This window comes from Hyla sarda, chromosome 3, assembly GCF_029499605.1.
Source record: "Hyla sarda isolate aHylSar1 chromosome 3, aHylSar1.hap1, whole genome shotgun sequence".
Classification (NCBI taxonomy): domain Eukaryota; kingdom Metazoa; phylum Chordata; class Amphibia; order Anura; family Hylidae; genus Hyla; species Hyla sarda.
Window position 1 is genome coordinate 333,916,464 of NC_079191.1, and position 23,002 is coordinate 333,939,465.

The 23,002-nt window shown below is 43.9% G+C and overlaps 1 protein-coding gene and 1 long non-coding RNA gene across 9 annotated transcripts in view; one reads left to right on the forward strand and one right to left on the reverse strand.

Moving 5' to 3' along the window:
• Window positions 1-23,002, forward strand: part of PLEKHG1 (pleckstrin homology and RhoGEF domain containing G1) — a 247,112-nt gene that overhangs the window by 89,531 nt on the left and 134,579 nt on the right. The window lies entirely within an intron of this gene.
• The window catches only part of LOC130362588 (uncharacterized), a 47,910-nt gene continuing 40,567 nt past the window's right edge, over window positions 15,660-23,002 (reverse strand). Inside the window, exon 3 of the long non-coding RNA XR_008891480.1 lies at window positions 15,660-16,223. This is a non-coding gene — a long non-coding RNA (uncharacterized LOC130362588). The remainder of the gene's footprint in view (window positions 16,224-23,002) is intronic.

Here is a 23,002-nt window from a genome sequence, read left to right on the forward strand (position 1 = left end):
TTGTTCTTTTCTGTCTAAGTGCTCTCTGATGACACATGTCTCGGGAGCCGCCCAGTTTAGACTCAAATGCCCATAGAAAAGCTCTTCTACTCTGTGCAGTTCCCGAGACAAGCAGAGATGTCAGCAGAGAGCACTGTTGCCAGACGGTAAACAACAACTCAACTTCAGCAGCTGATAAATATTGAAAGGATTAAGATTTTTTAAAAGAAGTAATTTACAAATCTGTTTAACTTTCTGGAGCCAGTTGATAAATAAAAAATTTTTTTTTTCCCTGGAATATCCCTTTAAATGGGGATCTGAACTGAATACCGCAAAATGTAAAGACTTGTTTTATAAATTTTGCGGAATCCGTTATGTGAATTTTCCGCCATGAAAATTCCACTGTGTGAATGGGTCAGTGGAATCCCCATTAAAGTTAAAGTGCAAAATAATTTGCGAATGTCCATGCGAAATTCTGCACAGGCATTCCGCTGTTTCAACATGACCTAAAGTGGAAATAATTTGTTTCATTGATAATATTGTGGAGAAAAAATATAATGTCACACTGTACAATATTTTTTCTCCAGTAACTAAGATGTCTTCTTTGCTCGACGTCACCATGATAATTTTGTCTAATAGACGAGGACTACATAGTCATATCAGAGAATTCTGGATTGTAGTCTGAGGTTTCCAGTTCTGATGATCTGAGTGACTGTATCTCCGCTTGTAACCTGCATCAACCTGCATCTCCTATATCCCATTGATATTTAGAATTTACGTATGTGCATAATTGATGCCTCGGCTTTGTTGTTTATTTTATTATGCAGTATATCGTACTCCTATTTTGTGCCACAGATTTTCTTTAAGTATTGTGATTCCATCGAGATCTTTGCTTATGGCTCTAGATTTGCTCCAGTTTGTTGAAATTAGACCAGGTGTTTGGGTTCACGACTGAACAAACTGTAGAATGTTAAAAGGAATGTACATATGTTACAAAGTGCTAAAATGTCATAGTGGTGGTCTGAGTGATAATCTATGAAATCAAGGGCAGAAGCACCCTTCATCCTCTCTGATCAGCTTTATGCAGCTATCCTCAGATAGTCAAACTAAAAAGGAATTATAGAAATTGCTTGCAAAAAAAAAGTTTTAATGGGGTTGTCCAGTAAAATAAACAACCTGTGTCAAAAAAATGGTGTCAAAAAGTTTAATAGAACAACTTACTAATACAATGTTATTAGCCATAGTGCAGAGAACTCTTTATATCAACTGAACTGTCTGGCTTGTAGTTGTGTCATCACGTCACATGCTGTGGTGCAGTCTGCTCCCAACTCCCCTCCTGTCTGTTCAGGGAAAAAACCATGTATGTGAAGAAGGGAGCTTACATTATTGCTTATTAGATTTAAAGGCAGCAGGAAGCTTTACTCAGATAAGACAACAGTGAGCCTGTTCTTAGGGAAACTACTGTGACTGAGAAAGGTTTCCTTCTGCCTTAAAAAAAAAATCTAATGAGCAGTAATATGAGCTCCCCTCTTCACGTGAATGGTCTCTCCCTAAGAAGACAGGAGTTTATACTATAGATAGGAAAAATAATTCCGGGTAATCGGCATCAACCTTCAAAGAAACTTCAAGGTAGACTGGTATATAATCCAAATAATCCTTTATTTGCTTTGTCAGACGCGTTTCGAGGTTCACTACCTCTTTTTCAATGACCACAGCAATTGTGACAATTGCTGTGGTCATTGAAAAAGAGGTAGTAAACCTCGAAACGCGTCTGACAGCAAATAACGGATTATTTGGATTATATACCAGTCTACCCTGAAGTTTCTTTGACGCTTGGTGCTGATTACCCAGAATTATTGTTCCTGAGATTAAGAAGACAGGAGGGGAGTAGAAAGCCGTCAGACAGTGTGACAGGACGTCACAGCTACAAGGGAGACAAATCAGCTGATATGGAGAAATATGTGCAGTATATATAATAACATTATATCAGTAAGTTACTTTATGATTCTTTTTGATACCATACACAGGTTCTTTCTGAGATGAAACACGTGAACTTCTTTTATTTATTTTTTTCTACAACAGTAAAAAAATTAGTAATGGTGGTTTTCATTTTTTTATTTAGTTGAATTAAGGAATAAATATGGATCATTTATTACAGAGATACTTGATTTTACATTCAAGAGCTGGATAGAAAAGGGGGATTTACTCTATGTTGTGATTCCTGCACAACTTTCCAGTAAACATGACAACAGTTGTACAACTGCTTATGACTGCCTAAAATAGTTTAAGATGTTGAACAGGAGTGTGCATGTGTGAATTACCACAAAGTGGCAACTCAATTTACAGCTGCTGTTATTTTAATGATCTTGTTAGTTTAGTCTCATGGCAACCGTCACGTATATCATCTTGACTAAGCATAGAGATTCAAAAATAAAGAAGACAACAAGTGAACCATATTATGCATCTTCAAAAATCTATCCTGAGGCTAGGGGATAAATTATTTATCTTGGACTACCTTTTAAAGGGGTACTACAGTGGAAAATTATTTTTTTAAATCAACTGGTACCAGAAAGTAAATTACTTCTTCATAAACAGATTTGTAAATTACTTCTATATAAAAATCTTAATCCTTCCAGTACTTATCAGCTGCTGTATGGTCCAGAGGAAGTCCTTTTCTTTTCGAATTTCTTTCCAGTCTGACCACAGCGCTCTCTACTGACACCTTTATCCATGTCGGGAACAGTCCAGAGCAGGAAAAAATCCCCATAGGAAACCTATCCTGCTATGGACAATTCCTGACATGGACAGATGTGTCAACAGATAGCTGCTGATAAGTACTGGAAGGATTAAGATTTTTAAATAAAAGTAATTTACAAATCTGTTTAACTTTCTGGCACCAGTTGATTTAAAAAATATTTTTTTCCACCGGAGTACCCCTTTAAGGTCTAATAGGTTATCTCTGAATCAGTTCTCAAGAAACAGACTTTAGTAGCAACTAATTGACTGCAAAGTAATTTCCAAATGTCACTGTCTACTGCTGGACCTTTTTGGCCCATTATTTAGCCTGGATCCGTTCCAATATGTATTGTATTTCCCCCATGTATTGTCCCATACTAAACATCTATGAAATAGACCGGGTCTTTCTCATCATCTCCATTTTTTTTTCATATTATCCATCTTTTCCTTGGCCAACATTTACTCATCTTTTATAATTTTGCAACATGTTTATATAATAAAGCCTGGAAACAGATTTTCAGTTGTTAATTATTATTGTAGTAAAGTGTCTACTCAATTTTGAAGCTATTGCTGGATGAACATTACAAATATTGCCTGTCCTTCTCCTTTGGAGAGATTTTCAGTGGCACATCCCACACCAACGCTTGATCATGGGCTAGGCACGGGGGCAAATAATGACTCCGATGCCAAGTTAGGGAACAACGGCAGCTGAAAGAGGTGACCAGTGACTTCAGAGACCACAGGGCTTGCTGGGACTTATAGTGGACTTGGACAATTTGATGCACGGCCACGCAGATTTGAGACAGATTAACTTGGATTGACCTGACTGAGACTGACTATACCCGTTTGTAGCTTACCAGGTTTTGACTTGGACCTGGGGGGTAGTGGATTTGTAGATCCGTGGTTGCGTGGTAGACTATTGGCCTCCTCTGGACTCCAGACACACTCTAAAAGGACTTGACCTTACTGCAACTCAGCTAAGCGAGAGAACAGAGGCTCCACCCAGGGCTTATATGGGGGAGACTCTGAAGGGATCCCATAGGTCACCTTGTAGGTCACATGGTAACTGGTACCCTCCCTGCTTACAATCACATGACAATGTGGTCTGGGGTGTGAGATGCAGGGAAGATGGAATTACCCTAGGGGCAGATGGCATTAACCCCTTGTATTCATGATGACAGGGTGTGGTTTATCCTCAATACCACCCTGTATTCTGCTGGATCTTGGTCTAGGCATGGGGGCAATAATGACTCCAACACCAAGTTGCGGACAATGGTAGGTTTACTGAGTGACAGATGGTACAGTCTATACAGTGTAGCCAGGCCCACAGAGGTGGCCAGTGACTTCAGAGACCTTAATGGCTTGCTGGGACTTGCAGTGGTTTTGGAAAATTTAGTGCAGGCCACATTGACTTGACAATAGATGACAGTGACAGACTTGACTGGAGACAGACTAAGCTGTGACTTTAGCTTGTAGACTTGTAGCTTGTGGCGGCAGACTTGACTTGAGGCCTCCTATGACTCCAGACCAGACCTGGGCATTGTACGGCCCGCGGGCTACATACGGCCCTTTGATTGGCTCTGACCGGCCCGCGCTGACTGTCGGGCCGTACAATGCCCAGGTCTGACACCACCAGCCTGTGACAGGGAGAGCTCCGTGCGATGACAGGAAGAGACTGTACAGTGCTGGGGAGGGGGCGTGCACCTCCTGTCTCCTCTCTCCCCCTCCCCCGCCTTCTCTCTGCCGTGCAGTCTTACAACCCTCCATAGGCAGAGCAGGGAGGGGAGAGGAGGAGAGGCCGTGTATCCTGTCTCCCTGTGCTGCGCAGGGCGGGTGAGTGTCTGTGTATATATGTGTTTGTGTTTATATGTGTCTGTGTGTGATTATATGTGTCTGTGTATATATGTGTCTGTGTATATATGTGTCTGTGTTTATATGTGTCTGTGTATATATGTGTCTGTGTATATATGTGTCTGTGTGTGATTATATGTGTCTGTGTATATATGTGTCTGTGTATATATGTGTCTGTGTGTGATTATATGTGTCTGTGTATATATGTGTCTGTGTGTGATTATATGTGTCTGTGTATGTGTCTGTGTATATATGTGTCTGTTTTTATATGTGTCTGTGTATGATTACCGTATTTATCGGGGTATACCACGCACCGGCCTATAACACGCACCCTCATTTTACCACGGATATTTGGGTAAAAAAAGTTTTTTACCCAAATATCCATGAAAAAATGAGGGTGCGTGTGCGTGTGTGCGCGTGTATACCCCGATATACCCCCAGGAAAGGCAGGGGGAGAGAGGCCGTCGCTGCCCGCTTCTCTCCCCCTGCCTTTCCTGGGGTCTAGAGCGCTGCTGTCGGCCCTTCTCACCCCCTGGTTATCGGCGCCGCTGCCCGTTCTGTCCCCCTGACTATCGGTGCCGGCGCCGATAGCCAGGGGGAGAGAAGCGGCGCCGACAGCCAGGGGGAGAGAAGGGGCAGCGGCACCCATTGCCGGCGCCGCTGCCCCGTTGCCTCCCCCATCCCCGGTGGCATAATTACCTGAGTCCGGTCCGCGCTGCTCCGCTGCTCCAGGCCTCCGTCGTGCGTCTCCAGCGTCGTTGCTATGCGCGGCGCGGCGCACTGACGTCATGCGCCGCGCCGTTCAGCGCATAGCAATGACGCCGGGGACGCACGACGGAGGCCTGGAGCAGCGGAGCAGCGCGGACCGGACTCAGGTAATTATGCCACCGGGGATGGGGGGAGGCAACGGGGCAGCGGCGCCGGCAATGGGTGCCGCTGCCCCTTCTCTCCCCCTGGCTGTCGGCGCCGCTTCTCTCTCCCTGGCAGGAGTCAGGGGGACAGAACGGGCAGCGGTGCCGATAACCAGGGGGTGAAAAGGGCCGACAGCAGCGCTCTAGACCCCAGGAAAGGCAGGGGGAGAGAAGCGGGCAGCGACGGCCTCTCTCCCCCTGCCTTTCCTGGGGTGTATCGGCGTATAACACGCACACAGACTTTAGGCTAAAAATTTTAGCCTAAAAAGTGCGTGTTATACGCCGATAAATACGGTATATGTGTCTGTGTATATATGTGTCTGTGTGTGATTATATGTGTCTGTGTATATATGTGTCTGTGTATATATGTGTCTGTGTATATATGTGTCTGTGTGTGATTATATGTGTCTGTGTATGTGTCTGTGTATATATGTGTCTGTTTTTATATGTGTCTGTGTGTGATTATATGTGTCTGTGTATATATGTGTCTGTGTATATATGTGTCTGTGTGTGATTATATGTGTCTGTGTATATATGTGTCTGTGTGTGATTATATGTGTCTGTGTATGTGTCTGTGTATATATGTGTCTGTTTTTATATGTGTCTGTGTGTGATTATATGTGTCTGTGTATATATGTGTCTGTGTATATATGTGTCTGTGTGTGATTATATGTGTCTGTGTATATATGTGTCTGTGTATATATGTGTCTGTGTGTGATTATATGTGTCTGTGTATGTGTCTGTGTCAGTGTGTGTGTGTGGGGGGGGGGGGGGGGAGCTGCCTAATGTTGGGGACAAGTAATCTGGGGTACAACTATGCTGCCTTATCTGGGGGGCAACTATACTAATCTGGGGTACAACTATGCTGCCTTATCTGGGGGGCAACTATACTAATCTGGGGTACAACTATGCTGCCTTATCTGGGGGGCAACTATACTAATCTGGGAGACAACTATGCTCCTAATCTGGGGGACAACTATACTAATCTGGGGGACAACTATGCTGCTAATCTGGGGGACAACTATGCTGCCTAATCTGGGGGACAACTATACTAATCTGGGGGACAACTATGCTCCTAATCTGGGGGACAACTATGCTCCTAATCTGGGGGACAACTATACTGATCTGGGGGACAACTATGCTCCTAATCTGGGGGACAACTATGCTCCTAATCTGGGGGACAACTATCCTATCTAATCTGGGGGACAACTATGCTCCTAATTTGGGGGACAACTATGCTCCTAATCTGGGGACAAATATGCCCCTAATCTGGGGGACAACTATGCTCCTTATCTGGGGGACAACTATGCTCCTAATCTGGGGGACAACTATGCTCCTAATCTGGGGGACAACTATGCTCCTAATCTGTTGGACAACTATACTGATCTGGGGGACAACTATGCTCCTAATCTGGGGGACAACTATGCTCCTAATCTGGGGGACAACTATGCTGCCTTATCTGGGGGACAACTATGCTCCTAATCTGGGGGACAACTATGCTGCCTAATCTGGGGGACAACTATGCTCCTAATCTGGGGGACAACTATCCTGCCTAATATGGGGGACAACCATGCTCCTAATCTGGGGGACAACTACGCTGCCTAATCTGGGGGACAACTATGCTGCCTAATCTGGGGGACAACTATGTTCCTAATCTGGGGGACAACTATGCTCCTAATCTGGGGGAAAAACTACCCGGTCCTCCACAATATTTTTAGTTTCTCATGTGGCCCAATGGGAAAAATAATTGCCCACCCCTGCTCCAGACTCTTAGGCTCGACTGAACCTCAGCAGAGACTCAGGAACTAAGAGAGAGAAGAGACTCCTCCCAGGCCTTTTATGGGGGAGACTCTGGTGGGGTCTCATTGGTCACCCTTAAGTCACCTGGTCACTGATTCCTCCTGGGTAACAATCACATGACAACTCACATGACAACTGATGATCACATGTTAACCTTTCTTAAAGATACAACATTCTTATATACATAACATAGGGGATAATATACAATTACAGTAGAACAGATGCAGGGGGGCCCAGGGGACACTACAGTGAGGCTGCCTGACAGGGCAGCAAGGGTATGGGGTAACAACTTCCGTACTGGGCTACCACAACAACATCTCTTAAAGGTATAACACATTATATGTACAAAACATTATATAACATAGGCACTGGCGATGATATATACAAGACATAGTTAAGGGAGGGCCCAGGGGTCACAGAATGGAGTCTGCCAGCAGGGCAGCTAGGGTACAGGGGTGCAACTCCTGTACTGAGTCACCACACATTCCAGAGTCAAGTGGGGAAATTCCACCTTGGAGTGAATTACCCTTTAGTAGACCTCAATACAGTGAAAAGTTTAGGAAGGGCTTATTCATTTATATTCTGGATGGAATTACATTCATTGCTTATGGGAAAGTTTTCTTCCAAGCTGGGCAAGTGCCATACAATAAGGCTTTGTGTTACAATTACAAATGTGCTTATTAAAATCAAAATACCCTACACTTGTGAGCTACCTATTGTGAGCTGCCGTAGTCATTTCATTTGGTAAGTGACATAAAAATAATTTGACCGCCAATCATTCCATCACTCTTTGGCTTAGCCAATCGCTGCGGACGGTGATTAGTTGATCCGCAAAGTGACCACAAGAAGAAGGAAAAGGATTGCTGCAAAGGCCAGGAGCAGGATAGCGGAGTCCCCGGGGGAGCACCGGGCGGTAAGTCTAGCTGTTTATTTTTTTTTTTGGGGGGGGGGGGGGGGCAAGTAAAATGCAGGGACAAGTAAAAAAAAAAAAAAGTTACATCCCGAACTACTTTGTCTTAATAAAAAATTTTAAATAGATGGCCAGAACCATATTTCTTTTTCTAAATGCTACAGCACTCTAAGTTTGTACGTTCTGCCGGTGTTTGAGGGGGTTTCCTCCATTACATCCCGATTTTAGATTGTCATTGTACAGCCCTGCAGAATCTGTGTGCGCTTGCGCTATATTAAGAAATTATTATTCTCATAGATGCAAAAGTTTACTTTGTCACCATGATTTAAGTGCTGGTTCAGACCATTTTTAGTAAGAAGCTTTGTAAAGTCACATGTCCACCACCAAAATGCCATGTTTAAGTTATATTCCAGATTCTTAAAAGCCTATGAATTAACTGATTAAAGAAACCATTGTCCTATAAGTACCAGCAAAATAAATACTTTAAATCTGGTCTTTTGAGGGCACTGAAGGAAATGGCTGAGAAACTTTCTTCTTTATGTAAGAGAGCATTTAAAAGCACTCCAGAAGGGTGTGGTATGTTGCACAGGGAGAACAGCACGTTCTGCTAAAACTGCTTTATTAAGTCACATTTCAAAGAAGATTATTTTAATACAATTTTTTGCTGATAATATTTATTCATTGATGTCCTGAAAAAAAATTGAATATATGTTTTGAAATGTTTTTTTTTTCCCCTTAAAAGGGTATTCCGGCACTTTAGATAAAAATAATATAGTTCTGGGACTGTAGTAATATACAAAAAAAGTTATACTTACCTACCCCTGGTCCCGCTGCAGCTCCTGTTCTTCTTCTTCTGATCCCCTGCCTCTTGTCAGAACAGACAGACCTGCCCTCTCAGTCAATCAGGGGCTGAGAAAGGACACCACTGCAACTAGGGCTTGGCTGAGTGGGCAGGTCCTGTACCAAGGGATCATCTTGGAAGCAGGCTGAAGAGGCGAATGGTGGAGTATTGAAAGCAAAACAGGAGCTGAAGCAGGACCAGCAGGGGGCCAGGAGTAGGTAAGTATAATTTTTTTCTATTTTATCATAGAGACATGCCAAAAGTTTTGATCGGTCAGGGCCTTAGTTTTCAGACCCCCAATGATTGCTAGAACAATTTGGGAGAGGCACTTGGCTGAGTGTTTCTCTCCCCATCATGCTGCAGTACAGACTTAATTCGAGTGATTCTCACGACTCATTCTAGTGATCAATTGGGGTTGAATCCATAGCTAGATAGCTTCTTTTCTGCTCCCGTTGGCTGAGGCAGAGGAAATGTAGCATTGCATTGCAGCCATTCAGATGAATGACCATCTTTGTAATACAAGAATGGCTTGAGGTTGCCGGCGGAAGCCACTTGTACAGAGTGACTCTCCATTTTGGTCATAGAGGAGCAACACCTCTATGATGTCAATATACTCTTGTATGACTAATAGACAATAGTTCTCTTCATGTGATAACCCCGCCATTTTTGAGTAGAAAGAATGTCTTTATAGGAACATCAGACCTGTTTACTTAGTTTCTAGCCTTAGGAGAAATGGAATAATATTGGCAAGGTTTGAGTGTTTCAGATGATTTTTATTTTTTTCATTGGGGATCAGGTTCGATGCATTTACTTCTTGTCATCTTCCAATAAGAGTGATCATTCTAGAATGAAAGGTATTTTGGACACTACTATATGTGTATACAATTACTACATACTATATACTGTTTGAATTGTCAACATGTTTAAATTAGTAAAAGCTCATAAACAGTGACTGTATTTAAGTAGATTATTAATTATAATTTATATAGCGCCCTTGGTTTCAGTGCGCTGTACATTTGATATTGGTTAAAATACATGGCAAACTCCGGTACAGTGAACGGGACACAGTAAATTGTTAGGTTGGGGAAAAATTATGAATTCCGTTCTCTCCATGTTGAGTTTGAGAAAACGGAAGGAGAAGAAGGAAGATATAGCTAACAGACAATCTGAGATTTTGGATAGGAGGGATGTGACATCTGGACCAGAGTGGTAGATTTAAGTGTCATCTCCATAAAGGGGTACTTGAAGCCATGGGATTCTATTATCAGTTCCAGGCCAAGAGTAAAGATAGGTAGGAGTAGGGGACCCAGGACAGAGCCTTGGGGGACTCCACCAGTAAGAGGGTGGCATGTGTAGGTGGTGTGTGATGCATAAATCTAAAGTATTTCATCTATATTGTCCATTTACTTAGATACAGTCTTTTACTCATTTCAGATACTCCCATCAGGTATTCTTTTATTTTAAGGGCAATTAGTAGAGTCCCTTCCTTCCTTGTCATGTGCAGGTGCTGGCTTTGCTACAGCCAACAAGTGTAATCATCCTATTGCGCTAACATGGTTCTCAGAAGTCATCAACAGCTAAAAGACTTCTGACATCATCTGATCTGCAGGAGACTCTGTAATGTGATCGTTTTATGGCAGGTGGTTAAAATATTATTTACAGGTTCTGTCGAACGTGTGCAAACAATGACAAAAAAAAACTAACTCTACTTTCTGTCTGTAGCTGTTGAGCTGAGCCACCGCTTTAGTAATATTCGTGAAACAAAGTCAACAAGGAAGTCTGTAGAGATTTCTTCCCTTGAGAAACTTGCATCAATATTGCTGTTTACATTGTGTGATACTAATCTGTTGACACCTTTTGACTTTTATCAAACAAACTGACTTTGACCGAACCGTTTTCTTGCTGGCAGGCAAAATATCAGAAATTTTAAAACAGGAATTTCGCTCTTAGAAAGTTTGTGCAGCTTGAGCCCTTATATTTCACCTTTACTGTGTATTTTTATGGGTCTCCGAAGTCTATTTTTGGTTAATTTAGTCTTTTCTGAACTACTATACATGCTGATTCCCTACATCAAGCCATGAGCTGTATAGAATAATCTAGTGACTACTCTGCTCTTATGTTTTTTGCTTGTTTTTGGCACCGGCTTCTGCAAGTTATATCTAATAGACAAAATCTGCTAAACTTCGAAGTTTGTTTTTATGATGTTACAAAAAAATTAAGGCACAACATGCTAAGCCCTAGATTTATATTTTATTACTTTTCTTTGACTTTTTACCACTTCTGCAGTAACTCGGTGGTCCCAGTCTACCTGGTCTCTGACAAAGGGCCATCTGTCTGATTCTAGTCCTAGATGTTGAACTGAATTAGTCAACTAGAGCACCTTAAACCAATTACATTTAATAACATCTTTGAATCCAATGACTCTAGCAAACCCTGAATCAAACACAAGATCATCTTACATGGGTACTCCGCCCCTAGACATCTTATCCCCTATCCTTTGGTCTGGCCGATGGGCCCCCCTAAATTTATGTTCAGAACGCAGGCTTTGGGCTTCCGTGTTTGAGACATCCTACCACACCCCCTCAATTCATGTCTGGGAGGGGGAGCGTGGCAGCTGCGTACTTCTGCCCCACAGCCATTATGCCCTTTCCCATAGACATGTATGGAGGGGGCGTGACGTGACATCACGGACATGGTAGCCTGAAACTAGCGTTCTGAACAAAAATTTTCAGAATGCTGGGTGCCAGTCCGGAGATCGCGGAGGAGCACCCCTATCCTTTGGAAAGGGGATAAGTTGTCTAGGGGCGGAGTACCTCCCTTTGAAAAAAAAACCCTGTCAATGAGGTTTGCCAAAAAAAAAAAAAATTTAACCTCAAAACATGCTTAAGGGTGCGTTCACACGCTTGTTTGTGCGGGCTTTCCGCTGCGTATTTAAAAGGGGCGGGTTCTTCTCGGCTGTCCATAGCAGATTTTCCGCGGAAGAATTTACGCTGCGGAAAATCCGCCGCAGTCCCTACTGACTTCAATGGGGCTTGCGGCGGATTTTCCGCAGCGTAAATTCTTCCGTGGAAAATCTGCTGCGGACAGCCGAGAAGAGCCCGCACCCTTTCAAATACTCAGCGGAAAACCCGCAAAAACAAAGATCGTGTGAACACACCCTCATATGGCAGTATTCTCAAAATGACATTCACATTTTCAGTTCTGTGAGTTCAGGAATGAGGTGAAAACTTGAATGTCGAGGTAATCTAAAACAGAGGTTGCCAGGGATCTTTCACTTGATAACCTTAGGGAAGAGGCTGAGGTTATTCGACTCTGCATCTATAGCAACAAGATTGTCAAATATGACAAACATGTTTTTCTTAGAGATAGACCACTGTGTTGACAGTAGAGAAATGGAAAGACAGTTAAAGGGTTACTCCACTGGAAAACTTTTTTTTTTTTAAATCAACTGGTGACAGAAAGAAACAGATTTGTAAATTACTTTTATTTTAAAATGTTAATTCTTCCAGTACTTATCAACTGATGTACAATACAGAGGAAGTTCTTTTCTTTTTGGATTTCTTTTCTCTCTGTCCACGGTGCTCTCTGCTGACACCTCTGTCCATGTCAGGAACTGTCCAGAGCAGGAACAATTCCCCGTAGCAAACCGCTCCTGCTCTGGACAGTTCCTGACATGAACAGAGGTGTCAGCAGAGAGCACTGTGATCAGACAGAAAATAAATTCAAAAATAAAAGAACTTCCTCTGTAGTATACAGCAGCTGATAAGTACTGAAAGATTTTTTAAATAGAAGTAATTTACAAATCTGTTTAACCCCTTAAGGATGCAGGACGTAAATGTACGTCCTGGTGCGGTGGTACTTAACGCACCAGGACGTTCATTTACGTCCTGTGCATAACCGCGGGCATCGGAGCGATGCCCGTGTCATGAGCGGCTGATCCCGGCTGCTGATCGCAGCCAGGGACCCGCCGGTAATGGCCGATGCCCGTGATCTCGCGGGCGTCCGCCATTAACCCCTCAGGTGCCGGGATCAATACAGATCCCGGCATCTGCGGCAGTGCGCGATTTGAATGAATGATCGGATCGCCCGCAGCGCTGCTGCGGGGATCCGATCATTCAGAATGCCGCACGGAGGTCCCCTCACCTTCCTCCATCCGGCTCCCGGCGTCTCCTGCTCTGGTCTGAGATCGAGCAGACCAGAGCAGAAGATCGCCGATAACACTGATCTGTTCTATGTCCTATACATAGAACAGATCAGTATTAGCAATCATGGTATTGCTATGAATAGTCCCCTATGGGGACTATTCAAGTGTAAAAAAAAAAATGTAAAAGTAAAAAAAAAGTGAAAAATCCCCTCCCCCAATAATAAAGTAAAATGTCCGTTTTTTCCTATTTTACCTCCAAAAAGCGTAAAAAATAAATTTTATAGACATATTTGGTATCGCCACGTGTGTAAATGTCCGAACTATTAAAATAAAATGTTAATGATCCCGTACGGTGAACGGCGTGAACGAAAAAAAAAAAGTCCAAAATTGCTACTTTTTTAATACATTTTATTTAAAAAAAAATTATAAAAAATGTATTAAAAGTTTTTTATATGCAAATGTGGTATCAAAAAAAAGTACAGATCATGGCGCAAAAAATGAGCCCCCATACCGCCGCTTATACGGAAAAATAAAAAAGTTAGAGGTCATCAAAATAAAGGGATTATAAACGTACTAATTTGATTAAAAAGTTTGTGATTTTTTTTAAGCACAACAATAATAGAAAAGTATATAATCATGGGTATCATTTTAATCGTATTGACCCTCAGAATAAAGAACACGTCATTTTTACCATAAATTGTACGGCGTGAAAACGAAACCTTCCAAAATTAGCAAAATTGCGTTTTTCTTTTTAATTTCCCCACAAAAATAGTGTTTTTTGGTTGCGCCATACATTTTATGATATAATGAGTGATGTCATTACAAAGGACAACTGGTCGCGCAAAAAACAAGCCCCATACTAGTCTGTGGATGAAAATATAAAAGAGTTATGATTTTTAGAAGGCGAGGAGGAAAAAATGAAAACGTAAAAATTTAATTGTCTGAGTCCTTAAGGCCAAAATGGGCTGAGTCCTTAAGGGGTTAAAGGGGTTATCCAGGAAAAAAAACTTTTTTTATATATCAACTGGCTCCAGAAAGTTAAACAGATTTGTAAATTACTTCTATTAAAAAATATTAATTCTTTCAGTACTTATGAGCTTCTGAAGTTAAGGTTGTTCTTTTCTGTCTAAGTGCTCTCTGATGACACGTGTCTCGGGAACCGCCCAGTTTAGAAGCAAATCCCCATAGCAAACCTCTTCTAAACTAGGCGGATCCCGAGACACGTGTCATCAGAGAGCAGTTAGACAGAAAAGAACAACCTTAAATTCAGAAGCTCATAAGTACTGAAAGGATTAAGATTTCTTAATAGAAGTAATTTACAAATCTGTTTAACTTTCTGGAGCCAGTTGATACATAAAAAAAAGTTTTTCCCTGTATAACCCCTTTAACTTTATGGCACCAGTTGATTTAAATAAAAAAAATTCCACTAGAGTACCCCTTTAAGTTACATCATTTTGCGTAGTAATGTTAATCAGATTTTCTAACAAAATATTTAGGTAGAGAAACGTTTTCCAAAAAACTCATAAACCTGATGCATACATTAGTTTTGGGAGTTAGCCAGAGACCTAGAGCATTATAGGGTCATTCCATCTCAGCAGGCCGTTATGACCTCAGTATGAGATTTTCTGGCTGATAGAGGGAATTTCACTTTTTGCAGGTATGTTCTTGTTTTATAACAACTGTCTGCTATAGGAGGCTTGTGCTTTTTTGTTCACATAATATCACAACAAAGTTAGCGCCTAGGAAATGGTGGTTATGGCCAGTTTGGCCCCCAACATCACCCCAGTCTAGGCTAAACAATACATTTTTGAAAAGGCATAATAAAATAATGTTTCAGTGAAGGATCACTTCAAACAAAAACAGGAGGATATGATGCAATGTTTCAAATTACAAATGAACTAATACTTGCGGTCATGCCTTAAAGGGGCACTCCACCCCTAGACATCTTATCCCCTATGCAAAGGATAGGGAATACGATGTCTGATCTCCCTGATCTCCCTGCTACACCCGGTGTTCAGTTAGAGCGTCGGGTTCAGAGTCGGGGGCTGGTGACGTCATGGCCATGCCCCAGTTGTGATGTCATGGCCACGCCCCCTCAATGCAAGTCTATGGAAGGGGGCGTGATGGCGTGACGGCCTCCCATGGACTTGCATTGAGGGGGCATGGCCGTAATGTCACAAGCGGCCGTGACGTCACCAGCCTCCGCCCCGCATCACCAGTCATCCATAACGGAGTGAAGTTCGGATATCTGGGGTGCTGCAGAAGGAGTTTTCCCCTCCACAACTCGTGTACTATGTACTGTATACTTACCTGTTAATGGACGTTGTCTTGAATAAAAAAGCAGCCCTGATGTCTGTGATTCCACTATGAATTGTGTGATTTGAGATATTGTACTGGATTCTCCTACTTGTGGTTTAAAGTGCGTTAATGGGACAGAGAGGGTATACCCCATTCACGGAGTAGCAGAGTCAGATGAAGAGTGCAACCTTACTTTATTGTCAATTGGGGACCACACATTAAAACAGTATACAGAGCTGAATAAGACATATCCCCGACTCATAAGTTTTTGCTAGAGAATAACTTGTTGATAAGCCATTCAAATATTTATACATTTTTAGATATTTTTCAACCAAAAGTCTAGTGATATTGTAAGCCACCTGAAATAGACTACTTAGATACCTTATGGTGGTCTCCTCCACAACATTACTAAATAATGTCTGGATTTATCCCTGCTTACCATTGACTGGTTGTATCAAGGCCCGAGCATGGTTAGTTTAACCACATGTTGATTCCACATCAATGTAAAGTTGCCTTTTTGCCACCTAAGGTCTTTTTGCCACCAAGACAGACAGCTGACTGTGGTGTCTGCATTACAGCCCAGGAAATATAAGACTGGTATTTATAATGGCTGTTTTCACTCCACTTGGAAACTACGGTAGGTACATAGTAGGCGAGAAATAAATAGATGTTTTATGATGTATTTCTTTTTCCATGCAGGAGTCTTGATCCAATAATTTTAAAGGTTACTGCTATGTATACACGTGGCAAATTCTGCAAGTTAACATAAAAACAGTAATAATTCACAATCATATTTACACTATTTCTAAAGCATATTCATATTTTCTGTAGCAGTATATAGCTTCCAAGCAATGAATTTTAAAGGTTATCTTTTGCATTTATAAAATAAAGAGAAAAAAAATCACACAAACTGTTCAATGCCAAATTGTTAACTAGTTACTAACTTACCTATCAACAGTCCTAAGTAGAGATAAGCAAATCAGTTTGTATAGAATCTAATGTACTCCAAACTCTGAAATTCCCCAAAAGTTTGGATGCCTTAAAGGGATACTCCATCCCTAGACATCTTATCTGCTATCCAAGGGATAAGATGTCTGATCCCGGGGTCCTGCCACGGGGGGGCCCTGCCATCTCGGCTGCAGCACCCCAGACGTCCGAACTTTGCTCCGTGCCGGATGACTGGTGATGCGGGGTGGTGGCTCGTGATGTCATGGTCACACCCCCTCTACTGAAGTCTATGCGAGGGGGCGTGACAGCCATAATGCCCCCTCCAATAGACTTGCATTCAGGGGGTGTGGCCGTGACGTCAGGAACAGGGCACGGACATGACATCTTGAGCCTCCGGCGCTGCACCCGACACTCTAAACGAACGCTGGGTGCAGCAGGGAAATTGCGGGGGTCCCCAGCGTGGAGCCCCCCCCGATCAGACATCCTATCCCCTGTCCTTTGGATAGGGGATAAGATGTCTAGGGGTGGAGTAACCCTTTAATGTTTTAGGAATCATATCAGACAAATCCAGTGAAAGGCAGGAGTCCCTGCTCCTGTACACTGAGCATTCAAGCAGCAGTGGCTGGCAGCAGTAGGTGCCGGTGCCTTTGACATCAGTGCCTGTTCCTGCATGAATCTGTATCTAAATCTGAATTGAATCTGAACGTCGATTCAAGCTATTCTTTCAGATCTGGATACATTTAACCTCTCTGTAGCATGATTAGCCAATCTACTCCTCTAACAAGATACATTCATTTAATTTCAGTTCAGTTTTATGTTAAAGGGACCTGTAAGCCACCTGACCTGATCTGTTTAGTTAATACCGACATCATTTCCTAGAATCCTATACTGTGAAGTTTCTGTGTTCTTCTTTCTGCAAAGATTAAGAGTCAGGGTACATGCATACACGGTTTTGTGCATCCAGCATCTGAAACCGGCAGGGGAATTTCAAAACAGCCTGCTGCCATATCTTTGCCAATGAGCCGTACCAAGTCAGCTAGTGACTCCGGATGGATATTTTTTTTTAACCGTATTGGGCTTTTAACCCAAACTGAAAATAGTTGTCTGCTGTAATTTTCAGTCTGTATCAAAAGCCAAATATGGTCAGAAAATGAGGCGACCAGAGACACTCACTGACTTCGTTTAGCTCATTGGATTGAGTTACGGCAGGAATACAGCAGCAGGCCTTTTTAAAATTATCACTCTGGATCCGGTTGCCGAATGCACAAAACATGGTGCGCGTGAACCATTAGACTCTAAAATTCTGCCTACCGAGACCATTAGGGGAACTTTCCTGAATATTTTTTATATATATAAAATGGTATGTCATAAGCTTCTCCTAACAGTAAGGGCACACAGATTTATCCATTAGAAAAAGATTCTCAGGAAAAACAGTATGACTGCCTATGATATTTAAAGTGGTTATCAACAATAAGGTGATTTTAGTATGTACCTGGCAGACAGTAATGGACATGCTTAGGAAGGATCTGCGCTTGTCTTGGGGCTAAATGGCTATGTTGTGAGATTACCATAACACTGTGACTAGCTTTTGTGAACTTGTATTTTCTGTTTGAGATTCCTTCTTTGCCTACAAATCCCATAATTCCATTTTCCTCCATCCCACACATCAGCCACCCCACCCATTGAAACATAAATGAGCTGCATCCATTCAAAAGACCTGTGTTTTTTATTCAGGGTGCCTACAGCTGTTGCAAAAATACAATTAGTTGCAGATTGATCTCTCTCCCACCAAGCGATCGCTCCACCCATTGAAGCAGACAGGCTCCCTGTCATCAGCTGACTAGTGAGTCAGGTCTCGGCCGCATTGCAAAAAACAACAGTCAATTTGTATGCTGTTAAAAATAAATATTGGAGTGAAAATCACATAAGAATTGTGAGAAAACCGTCACACACAGGTACAGACACTATATTATGAACTACACTAACTTTACAGCCCCTGTAGCATAGTCAAATAAAGAACAATCTTGGAATACCCCTATACAAAGCTTTAGAAAGGGGCCACAACATTTTTGAAATGCTTAGCAATTTTTTATATTAATACTTGCCTTCTTTTATATTAATACTTGCTTTCTATTATATTAAAGGGGTATTCTAGGCAAAAACTTTTTTATATATATCAACTGGCTCCGGAAAGTTAAACAGATTTGTAAATTACTGCTATTAAAAAATCTTAATCCTTCCAATAGTTATTAGCTTCTGAAGTTTTCTGTCTAACTGCTCAATGATGAGGTCACGTCACGGGAGCTGTGCATGATGGGAAAATATCCCCATAGGAGCTGGACAGCTCCCGGGACGTGAGTCATCAGAAAGCAGTTAGACAGAAAACAGCAACTCAACTTCAGAAGCTAAGAACTATTGGAAGGATTAAGATTTTTTAATAGAAGTAATTTACAATTCTGTTTAACTTTCCGGAGCCAGTTGATATATATATAAAAAAAAGTTTTTGCCTGGAATACCCCTTTAATACTTGCTCGGGTCCCGAGTTAAGAACTTCACACTCCATTGTACAAGTGGAACAGCCATTAACACCTTAACGACGAAGGATGTAAATGTACGTCCTGGCAGGGGCGTACCTAGAGCATTTGGCACCCGGGGCGGACCCTTTGTTTGGCACCCCCCCCACACACGCACCCCCCCTTAATTACACCCCTCCCTCCCCTCCCCCCCAGGAGCGGACGGACAACACTCGGGGCCCCCGGACCAAAAAAAAAAAGCAAGGGCCCCTGCAGCTCGTCAATCTTCTGCCACACTCCTATTCCACCCAAATCCCACACACAATAAACTAAAATTTATATATGTAAGAAACACTTTAACGTAGGTAAATTTCTATGACCAATAATACTGGTATACAAGGAGTAAATATATACCACCACACAATAACTGGATAATACCGTAAGTGATTATATACAGGACCATATGGCGGTAGATAACAGCTGTACACAGGATGTGTATACCATATAAAGGATTGCAGTTATATTTTGGGACTCACAATTACGTCTTTTCTGATCAGCGGCGTCCTCTTTCCTTTTCTTCTCCGTCCGGATAAGACCGCCATGTGGATCTCTTAACATCTGCAGGAAAAACATGTCAGACTCTGCATATACTCAGTGCCCTCCCCTCCTCTACACAATCTTCCCATCTATAGGCCCACAAACTGTAGTAATGCCCTCCTTGGTCTCCTGCACAGTAAAAGGGCAGCTAGGTAGGTAGCCAGGTAACCCCCTCTTTCCCATTGGTATATGCAGAGTTACACTCCCCCTCTTTCCCATAGGTATATGCAGAGTTACACCCCCCCTCTTTCCCATAGGTATATGCAGAGCTACAAACCCCCCCCCCCCCCTCTTTCCCATAGGTATATCTAGGGCTGGGCGGTATACCGGTTCATACCGAATACCAAATTTTTTGGGCTGCACAATATGGATTTTCCCCCATACCGCAATTCCGGTTGGGCACCTCCCCCTTGGGAATATAATATCAGCCTAGCACAGCACTGTCCCCACATCGGGGAACTATTCCTATGTTACCCGCCAGCACTGTTCTGCTCCCCCCAATTAATGATCAGCCCAGCTGGGTACTACTCACATATGTCAAGCACTGCCCTCCTCCTCTTTGTTGGGGGCCGCCGGGCGCTGGAACTCTATACTGTACGCCAGTGGTCTCCAAACTGCAGACCTCCAGATGTTGCAAAACTACAACTCCCAGCATGCCCAGACGGCGATGGAACTCTCTGTACGCCAGTGGTCTCCACCCTGCGGACCTCCAGTTGTTGCAACGGCTGTCCGGGCATACTGGGAGTTGTAGTTTTGCAACAGCTGGAGGTCCGCAGGTTTGAGACCACTGCTGTACGCTGTATACCTATGCCCGGGCTGCAAAAGATACAGAAAATAAACTTTTAACTCACCCACGTCACTGGGGATGGGAACGCCGGACAGCCGTCTGCCTATCACCGGCCAGAGCGATGCCCCGCCCCTGCCAGTGATAGGCTGAGCCCACTGTCATGTATGAAGCCGTATACAGCGTACAGTAGTGGTCTCAAACCTGCGGACCTCCAGCTGTTGCAAAACTACAACTCCCAGCATGCCCAGACAGCCGTTGGCTGTCCGGGCATGCTGGGAGTTGTAGTTTTGCAACAACTGGAGGTCCGCAGGTTGGAGACCACTGGAGTACAGTGAGTTCCATCGCCGGCGGCCCCCAACAAAGATGAGGAGGGCAGTGCTTGACATATGTGAGTAGTACCCCGCTGGGCTGATCATTAATTGGGGGGAGCAGAACAGTGCTGGCGGGTCACATGATTTTGGGGGGGGGGAATACCGTTATATACCGTGGAACCACAGTAAGTTAAAAAAAATACAGTGATACACATATATGGTCATACCACCCAGCCCTAGGTATATGCAGAGCACCCCCCCTCTCCCCCCCCCTTGCCTAGAGGTATATGCAGAGCAACCCCCCTCCCCCCTTCCCTATAGGTAAATGCAGAGCAACCCCCCATCCCTCTTCCCCCCTTTCCTATAGGTAAATGCAGAGCACCCCCCTCCCTCCCCCCCTTCCCTATAGGTAAATGCAGAGCACCCCCCCCCTCTCTCCCCCTTCCCTATAGGTAAATGCAGAGGACCCCCCCTCTCCCCCCCTTCCCTATAGGTAAATGCAGAGCACCCCCCCCCCTTCCCTATAGGTAAATGCAGAGCATCCCCCTCCTCTCTCCCCCTTCCCTATAGGTAAATGCATAGCACCCCCCCTCTCCCCCCCCCCTTCCCTATAGGTAAATGCAGAGCACCCCCCTCCCTCTCCCCCCCTTCCCTATAGGTAAATGCAGAGCACCCCCCCTTCCCTATAGGTAAATGCAGAGCACCCTCCCTCCTCTCTCCCCCTTCCCTATAGGTAAATGCAGAGCACCCCCCTTCCTCTCCCCCCTTCCCTATAGGTAAATGCAGAGCACCCCCCCTCCCTCTCCCCCTTCCCTATAGGTAAATGCAGAGCACCCCCTCCCTCTCCCCCCCTTCCCTATAGGTAAATGCAGAGCACCCCCTCCCTCTCCCCCTCCCTATAGGTAAATGCAGAGCACCCCCCCTTCCCTATAGGTAAATGCAGAGCACCCCCCCTCTCTCCCCCTTCCATATAGGTAAATTCAGAGCACCCCCCCCTCCCTCTCCCCCCTTCCCTATAGGTAAATGCAGAGCACCCCCCTCCCTCTCCCCCCCTTCCCTATAGGTAAATGCAGAGCACTCCCCCTCCCTCTCCCCCCTTCCCTATAGGTAAATGCAGAGCACCCCCCTCCCTCTCCCCCCTTCCCTATAGGTAAATGCAGAGCACCCCCCTCCCTCTCCCCCCCTTCCCTATAGGTAAATGTAGAGCACCCCCTCCCTCTCCCCCCCTTCCCTATAGGTAAATGCCGAACACCCCCCCCCCTCCCTCTAGGTATATGTAGAGTAACCCCCCCCCCTTCCCCATAGGTAAATGTAGGGATAAAAATAAAAAAGGATGCTCACCTGATATCCCACGTAGCGATCTCCTCAGCTGCAGGGCCGCGTCTTCTCCCCTCCACAGTACAGGCGCTGATGAGTGACATCATCGGAGCCTGCACTGCGTGGGGGCGGAGGTCACGTCTCCTCTGTGTAAGCTGCAGATGCGGCTCACACAGAGGGGACGCCTTCTCCTGTATGTGCGTGTATCGCGCATACAGGAGAATGTAGCGCTGTCTGCTGGGGATCTGGGACGAGTGTCCCGGACCTCAGCAGCGGCGGCGGCGGGTCAGTAACGCACCAGGGCGTACATTTACGTCCTAAGCATAACCGCGGGCATCGGAACGATGCCCGGATCATGCGCGGCAGGTCCCGGCTGTTGATTGCAGCCAGGGACCCGCCGATAATGGCGGACACCCATGATCCCGCAGATATCCGCCATTAACCCCTCAGATGCCGTGATCAATACCGATCACGGCATCTGCAGCATTGCGGTCACTTAATTGGATGATTGGATCGCCCGCAGCGCTGTCACGGCGATCCGATCATCCAGCACGGCAGCCGGAGGTCCCCTCACCTGCCTCCGCTGCCTTCCGGGAGTCTTCTGCTCTGATCTGCCTTCCCGCAGACCAGAGCAGAAGATGACCGATAACCCTGATCAGTGCTATGTCCTATACATAGCACTGAACAGGATTAGCAATCGAGTGATTGCTATAAATAGTCCCCTATGGGGACTATTAAAGTGTAAAAAAAAAAGTAAAAAAAAAAAAGAAAAAAATATTTGAAAAACCGCCTCCCCCAATAAAAACGTAAATTGCCCCATTTTCCCTATTTCACCCCCAAAAAGTGTTTAAAAAATATTTTATATACATATTTGGTATCGCCGCATGCGTAAATATCTGAACTATTAAAATAAAATGTTAATGATACCGTACGGTGAACGGCGTGAATGTAAAAAAAAAGTCCAAAATAGCAGCTTTTTTATAACATTTTATTCCCAAAAAAATTAATAAAAATTTATTAAAAGGTTTATATTAGCAAATATGGTATCAATAAAAAGTA